The sequence below is a fragment of the Alligator sinensis genome, unplaced genomic scaffold (assembly GCF_000455745.1).
Source record: "Alligator sinensis unplaced genomic scaffold, ASM45574v1 scaffold592_1, whole genome shotgun sequence".
NCBI lineage: Eukaryota > Metazoa > Chordata > Crocodylia > Alligatoridae > Alligator > Alligator sinensis.
Window position 1 is genome coordinate 531729 of NW_005842214.1, and position 8888 is coordinate 540616.

Consider the following 8888-nt stretch of genomic DNA (forward strand, 5'->3'; position numbering starts at 1 on the left):
ATTCCAGTATGATGGCACAGTCTTGGGAAACTTACCATATTTCTTGAATAGGTTCTACCCTTTATCCTGGGCAGTGACTTATTTTCCATTTATGTAATACTAAATGGAATGGAATTCAGAATTTAGTGACTCATGCACAAAGATTTTGACACTTACACTGGCAGCATGTGACATATTGGATCTCAGCGTTCTTTGTAGAAGAAAGAAGACGATTATGGCCTGCAGCTTTGACAAGTGGGGAAATAGAAAAAAACTGATTGCCTGGTGCTAGCACAAGGCTTGGAATTGGATACTGCCAGGATATTTCTGCCAGGGACTGCCAGTACCCAATGTTTACTGTCGTTTACATAGTAAGCAGTGACTTCACCAAGAATTTAACAAGACTCACCAGAAGCCTTTATTCGAACTGTAAAAGCTTTCAATTACCAAATGTACATATAGATTGATCCATACACTTTTTCTCTTGTATCTTCTCTCACAGAGTGGCTTCAGAACTCCTGCTGCTCTGCATGGGTCTGTTCTTCGTGCTAGGCATATGTCTGAACTTCCTTAACAAGAGACCTTTAGTAATTATTTTCTTATAATTGCTTCTGAAAGACTGTGCTAATATATCCTGATCTTATCATTCAAATGCAAGCAAGAGCTGATTAGGAACAAGGGAGCCCAGAGCGAGATGAGTCTTCTGAGTGCAGGTACAATAAACTACTATTTAATAAGAAAACTACCATTCTTAATTAAACACCTTCTCTAACTGTACTTATGACAAATCGGTGGCATAAGTCTTTACAGTAGTCCAGCAGAGAGCACTGTAATGTCATGAGGGATGCTATTTCTGGAATGTATTTAGCACAGGATTTTGTCTTCCTATAGCCATAATCTCTTTTGATGGGGTCTCATTTTGAGGCTTGGGCAACAAAAGGGAAAAATAAAGGGTAGATCATTGTCTTTTGGGAGACATCCTAGTGAGTTGCTTTCTGATTCTAAAGTGCTCAAGCTCTCTTTGCTTTAACATGTTGGTAATAAAATCCCGTTTACAAACTCTGACATTGAGTTTTCTCTTTTTTTAATTTTTTTTATTTTTAAGGATCTCCAATTGCATCTCTTACTGCATTCTGTCCTTCTGGCTGAACTGGTGACACCAACGTTGGTGTCCTCTAAATCTTCTCCCATTTGAGTGTTTGAGTACCCTTCCAAACTGATGCCCATGCACTGAATTCTCTTCTCAGGCTAATTTGCCGAGCCACTTCCTTCCCTGTACTCAAGTCCCTCCAGGAACTCACTTCCTCTGTGATACCCACAAGCGAGTAAACAGTACTGCAGAAATCTAGACTGTTGCCCTCTCCCAGCTTCCCAGTGCATCCTGTCCCTTATTTCAAGGGCTGACATTCATATTTGTGTCATGCTGAGCACCAATCAAAATGCCAGTGCTTAATTAATAATAGAACTCTGGCTTTTTTAGTTAAATTAATCTCTCTTTTTAATCAACTTTTGTCTGATACTATCTTTATCTGCAGCTTTTCTTTCTAAATGTGTTTCACTGTTATTGTCTTTTCTATCTGATTTCTTTAATCACTTTATTTCTTTCTCATATTGATCTTTAGGCTAGTAACATAAAACATTTGAGGTTTTGAGAACTGTGCCTTACAGTAAAAAGCTAGAGAAGCACAATCTGGTTAGCTTTTTCAAAAGAAGGTTCAGAGGTGACTTGATTAAGAGCTACAAGTATATCTGCACAAGAAGGTATCTGATAATACAAGGCTCTTTAATCTAGCGGACAAAGGTGTAGTAAAATCCAGTGACTGGAACTAGAAAAAATCAGAACTAGATAAGGCCCCACCTTCTCCTTTGAAAATGGAAGGGTCCCCGCCATTTTAGTCTTTCCTGGTATGACAGCTGCTCCAGGCTCCTCATTTAGATTGACCTTCTCTGTATCTTTTCTAATTCTATGAAACCTTTTTGAGATGTGGGGACCAAAACTGCATGCAGTATTCAAGATGTGGGCGCACCATGGATTTGTGTAATGACATAATGATGTTTTCCATTTTGTTTTCAATTCCCTTCTAAATGATGCCCAACATTTTATTGACTTTTTTGGTCGTCGCTTAACACTGAGATGATGTTTTTAAAGAACTGACAACAGTGGTCACGCTCCCAGCGCTATCACCACTGCTGCCTGGCCTGAGCTCAACCTGGCCCAACGTCCCCACTGGGAAGAGCCTGGCGCCACCCTGGTCCCAGTGCGCTCCACCTCGCGTACAGATCCGGGGTCACATGCCCCCACGCTCTCCTGGGCTGCATGTCTCCCCCCTCCCTGTGCCCCCCCAAACGAGCTGCTCATGGCTCCATCCCATGCCCCATCCCAGCTGTGCAGGGCCTGCCCCTGCCCCAGACCCACTCCCTTCCTCACTGCCATGGGGCGGGGGCAGATCAAGGTCCCAGCAGTGAGGGAGGGAGCGAGGCACAGGCAGGAGCAGGGACCAGGGGCGGGGATGACAAGCGGAGGCCTGGGAGGCATGTGCCTCCCTGGGCCTCTGCTTGTCCCACCACCTGGCCTGTCTGGGGCCCCACTATCCCCAACCCCTGCTCCTGCCTGTGCCCAGCTCCCTCCCTCACCACTGGGGCCTCAGTCTGCCCCCATCCCCCGCCACAGCCCTTTCCCCTCCCCCTTCCCCTTCCCCCACAGACTTACCTGCTGGAGGGGCACGCCCCCAAATAATTTTTTCTTCCTCTGCTTTGATCCCACCCCCCTCCCCCCAATTGACCTGCTGGGCGGAGGGGGAGGGTGGTGCATGGTAGATCTTGGGTTGCTTTTTAATGAAAAAGTGATCTCTTACTTAAAAAGGTTGGAGACCACTGGTCTACAATGACTGACGTTTCTTTCGTGAGTCATATAACAAGTAGTTCAGAACCCAGTATTGTGTATGTATATTGAGGTTATTTTTCCCCAGGTGCAATACCTTGCACTTGTTGACATTGAAGTTCATCTACCATATTTTTTTTTGCCCGCTCACTTAGCTGGGCAAGATCTTTCTGCAGCTCTTCTCCTTCAGCTTGGGACTTAACTACCTGGAATAATTTGGTATAATTTGCAAACCTGGAGATTTCACTATGCACCCCTATTTCCAGGTCATTGAGAAAAATGTTGAAAAAATAGGGTCCAGCACAGATCCTTGCAGGACCCTACTTCTGACCAGCCTTCATCCTTAAAAGTGACCATTTAGCCCTACCTGTTGCTTCCTATCTTTTAACCAGATCTCAGTCCATGAAAGAACCTTTCCTCCAATCCTGGGGTACCATAGGTTTTTGGAAAGCCTATGGTGAGGAACCTTGTCGAATGCTTTTTGAAAGTTCAAATATATGATGTCAACTGGATCCCCTTTGTCTACATACTTGTTGACACCCTTAAAAAACTCTAGCGATCAGTGAGGCAGGATTTCCCTTTACAAAAACCATGTTGACTCTTCCCCAACATATCATATTTGTCCATGTGACTGCTGATTCTATTCTTTATTATAATTTCTATCAACTTGCCAGGGATGGAATTGAAAGCAACTGGTCTGTAATTCCCAGGATCATCTCTGGAACCCTTTTTGAAGATGGGAATTATGTTGGCAACCCACCAATCCTCTAGCATAAGGCTGTTTATAATGATAGGTTACATATTATTGCCAGCAATTCTGCGATTTCACCTTTAAGTTCTTTCAGAACTCTGGGGTAAATGCCAGCTGGTCCTGGTGACTTGTTAGTATTCAGCTAATTGATTTGTTCCAAAACTTCTGTTGTTACTTCAGTGTGGTCCAACTCTTCAGATCCATCTCCTAGAAAGAACTGATCTGGCATGGGAATTTCCCCAGTATCTTTTGTGGTAAACACTGATGCAAAGAAATCATAGCTTCTCTGCTATGGCATTATTATCCCTGAGCGCACCTTTTACACTCTGGTCATCTAATGGTCCCACTGGTTCTCTAGCTGGCTTTCTGTTTCTGATGTATGTAAAGAAGTCATCTTTTGCTAAACTCTTCTCAAATTCCTTTTGGGCCTGCCTTATTTTGCTTTTACACTTGACTTGACAGAATTTGTAAGCTTTCCTCTTTTCCTCATTTGGGTACACTTTACATTTTATGAAGGATGCCTTTTGCCTTGAATGATCTCCTTAACTCTGCTATTGAACCATGCAGGGGTTTTATTGGGCCACTTTTTGATTTGTGGTATAAACTTTTCCTGAATCTTTAATATGGTATTTTTAAACAGCTTCCAGTTTGCCTGCAGGCTTTTTACTTTTATGAATGCTTATTTAAACTTTTGACTAACTTCTTAATTTTTTATGTCATTTCCCTTCCTAAAGTTGTATATGAGTGTGGTGGACATTTTTGTCTTACTCCCTCCCACGCAAGTGCTGAATGGGATTATGTTATGGTCACTATTACAGAGTGGCTCACCAACAGATACCCCTTGAACCAAGTCCTGTGTTATTCAGGATTAGGCCTAGAACTGCTTCTCTTCTTGTGGGTTCCAAGATGAGTTGTTCTACAAAGCAGTCGTTTATCGCATCCAGAAAGTTTATTTCCAAGTCTCACCCAGATGAGGTGTTTACCCAATCTGTGAGAGGATAGTTGAAGTCTTCCATTATTATCGCTTGTCCCACTTTAGCATCTTCTTTAATTTCCCTGAGCATTTCATAATCATCTTCACCTTCCTGTGCAGGTGGTCAAAGTACAATCCTAGCACTATATTATTTTTATTCAAGTATGGAATTACTACCCACAGGGATTCTATGGCAGTTTTCCTTTCAGGTATTTTTTTTTTATGTTGCTACTATTTATACTATCCTTAACATACTGTGCCACTCTTCCACCAGCATCCTACTCTGTTGTTCCTATATAGTATGTAATATGTTAGAACAGCACCCCATTGATTATTGTCCTTCCACCAAGTCTCTGAGATTCCTTTTATGATAAAGTCACCATTTAATACCAGGCACTCTAGTTCACCCATCTTGTATTTTTTAGGCTTCTGACGTTTGTGTAGAGGCACTTATAAATTTTGTTTTTGCTCAGCTGCCTATTACTGCTCACACTATTTGTTTGGCACACTGACTTATCCTGACTATTATCTAGAGTTATACTTCTTACTCTCCTACTATCCTCTTCAAGCTGTGATAGAATTTGCGTGGTGTCCCCCTTTGGGGTTCTTTCAGCCCTGACCTGTGTGTTCTTCCGCACCTGTTGGCTTTTCTCCACTTTTCAGTTTAAAAACTGCCCTACAGCCTTTTTAATCTTTAGTGCTAGCAACCTGGTTCCATTCTGGTTCAGGTAGAACCTGTTTTTTTCTGTATGGATTCCTCCATCCCAAAAGGTTCCCCCATTCCTGATAAAACCTAAACCATTCCTTCCTGCACCATCATCTCATCCATGCATTGAGACTCTAGAGCTCTGTCTGTCTCTCTGATCCTGCACATGCAATGGGAAACATTTCATAGAATGCTACTGTGGAGGTCCTGAACTTTAACCTCCTGGCTAACATCCTAATTTTAGCTTCTAGGACTTCTCTCCCATACTTCCTTATGTTTTTGGTATCCACATCGACCATGACCACCAGCTTCTTTCCAGTGCCCACTAGTAGCCTTTCTATACATCTTGTGAGGTCTGCTACCTTTTGCAATGGGCAAGCAAGTCACCATGTGGTCCCCCCTAGATGTCACAATCCCAGCTATTTATGCGCTAATTATGATCAACCCCCCCCCCCGCCCTTGCACTACAACCACCTACTTCCTTCTGTCCTTTGTGGTCCCCTCCCATGGAAGAGTATCCTCAGTACAGGAGGACACTCTGACATCAGCTGGAAGGTGGGCCCCATCTAAAGGATAGTTTCCCTCCTTCCCAGCTTGATGCTCTCATCCATTCCTGCCTGAGGCGCTCATCCTCCTCAGCAACATGGGCTTTGCTACGGAGGTGGGTCTACTCTACAATGTCATTGAAAGCCTCATCTATGAACTGATCTGCCTTAGCTGCTCCAATTCTGCTACCCTAGCCTCAAGAAAACATACTAGTTCTCTCAGAGTCAGGAGCTGCTTGCTACCTGGGGAAGGTAATCATATATGCTGCACCCAGTACAAAAAACAGGATAGTTCTCTGTTGGCTGCTGGATTTTTACCTTAATTTTTTAAAGCGTTGAAAAATTAGTTTGCTTTTTTTAGTGAGGCTTTTATTTATGGATTCCCTTAGATTAGAAACATTGAATTTATGATTTGACCTGTTGTTTAACCTTACTCTATCCTAAATGCAGCTAAATATTACAAAAGGACTTTAGTACTGGGATGTAAAGCGAGACCTAAATGCTACCCTAAATGCTAAAAGCTAATTCAAAGTAAGAACTTACCTCCAAGGCTCCTTTTCAAAGAGGATGCTGCATGGGTATTGTTACAAGTAGGTCTCTGATGAAGCCAGACTCTTGGAGGATGAGGAAGTAGTGGGAATGCCCCATCACGCTTCATTTGTACCTCATCATGAGAAGAACTGTCTTGACTGAATCTTCCTGCTGTTTTTTTCTGTCAGGATCCAAATCTTTAAAGGCCTTCAAGTACTTCCAGGAAATTTTTGATTACCAAACAGTTGTGCTAGCAGACTCATTTATTTTCTATACTTCTCAATGTTCACATTTTATTGCACACTTTACCTGCATGTTCCAAAACATTCTTACCATTGTGTAATGTGCTGGAACTCTTTTAATATCCTTAATGCATGATTAACCAATTTAAATTAGAACAGGATGATTTAAAGAACAGAAGAATAGGGGTGGTTCATTTTCATATCTGATAACTTGGATGCTTGGTTGGTTAAATGATCAGTAGCTTCTGAGGTCACAATGGTCTTGTGACATTCCAGGTAGTTGTTATGCCAACCGCTATAGAGATTCTGTAGTTGGCGGTGTAGGTGAAGTCTGCAGAAGGTGACTGAACTCTTAAGAAACCAACATCCTGTTCATGTAGCAACATCTTTAGTAATAATGAGCCAAAGAGAGAAGTCCCAAGATCAGAATAATGTTCTGGAAGGACACTAGAGGGAAAATTCCCAGGAGGTACAAACAGTCATGCCTTTTTATAAGGAGGATGGCTGGATAGCTTGCTCCAGGCAGTTGAAAGCAACTGGAAGTTATGAGGAGGTTGGGTGGGTCAGGTGTATGGGGAGAGGAATGCTCATTGAATACTTTGAGGGACCTGAATTACTGTGGAGAGGTATTAACTTTATGTGAGTTGGTTACTGACATAAGTGGGATTATTCACTTGTCTGAAGTCAAGCGCATTGCAGGATTGACCTCTTGGTGTGAGGATGGTGGGTGGAAGGAAAGTAGTAAAAACAACAAGCAGCATTTAGTAGCAAAGCAGAAGGCTTAGCACTTGACATCTTTAGCCAGTGCTGGGCAGGCATATTTGGTTCACAAAGAATCATGGGCATGAGCCCACACAGAAGCAATTAGCCCCCTCTGGTTCTAGAGGGGCCTTTTAAGAGCACCAACAGGGTTCTTGAGAAAGCTAAAGCAATAACAGGGAGAGGATCAGAGGGGGAGCACTTATGCTGGCCAGTGCCCACTGGCCCTTGAACAAGTCCAAGAAGCTGGTAGACACTGCCCAGTGAAATTGTGTCTGGAGACATGACCAGATGAGGGACAGGCCAGTTTGTTATGTTGTAGGGATAGTGGGCTTAGGCCACAAAGTAAAATGATGTCTCCCCTGAAAAGGGAGGCCCATGGGAAACATAACAACTAATTCCTTGGGACCACTAGAGCAGTAACAGAGAAAGGTGTGGGTCAGAGGTTAATAACAAGTGCTTCAAGGTGAGTGACACCAAGCAGAGCACATGGGCTAGCACCCACTGGCCCTCAGATGTGACCATGGAGCCGGTGGACAGTGCCCAGTGAAACTCTGCCTGGAGATGGGGCAGGGAGACAGCTCCACAGTGTCCAGGTGTCAGTGGGTGGGTCAGAGGGACAGGTGGCTTAGCGAGGGCCAGGAGGAGGTTGACCGGGTGGTCCCAGCACTTGGTGGGGCCATGTGTGGGAGCCATGTAGCTAACACCCAGCAGCAGCAGGCTCCCGAGGAGGCGGTGGTGGGCAGTAGCCTGGCACCTAGCGCTGCGCAGGAGCAGCTCGGGCATCAGGGCAGAGGGAGGAGGCTCCTCTAAGGATGAGGCAGCAGCTCCTCAGAAGCTGGACCAGTCTGGTGGCTTCCTTTGTGTGGCCAAAGGCATTGCTGGGGGAAACCTGAGACAAGGTGCCTGGGGGTGACAGGCACCAGGGGCCTGGAAAAGGGCGGCTCATGCCTCAAAGCGTGTCCGACACCTCCAGCATTGCCAGGTCTTAAATATGAAATTGTGGTATTGCAAGCCCAAAATTCTCATTATTTGCTGAAAAACCAGCGTATACTGAAAAATATGCAAGTAAGCCTTTTTCTTCTTTACTTTCTATTGCTCACTGTAATCGCCAGTCCGTGAGAACTGGATCGTCACAGCTGAAGCAGTTGAGGTGAGTAGTCATGAGAAGATGCTGACAGCAAACCCCAAAGTGAGTTCAGACTCCCTGAGACTGATTTGGGTTTTGCATATACTGCATCAATGAGCTGCCTCCAAAAAGATCGGGCACGTTGAACGCTTTTACTGATGGTAATGCCTGTCCACCCGGCCACACGGGGCCCCTCTCCCTCTGCCCCGCCCCGGGCGCCCGGCGAAAGGTCCCCGAGCCACGACCCAGGCTAGCTCCGCCCCCGCCAGGCTCCTGGCTCGCCCCATCCTATTCTCCGAGCTCGATTGCTCTAGCCCGTCTCCTGCGCACGCCCGGGCTGTTCCGGTCTGTACCAGCGGGGTGGAGCCCTCGCCGCTCGGCTGGTTGCGCCT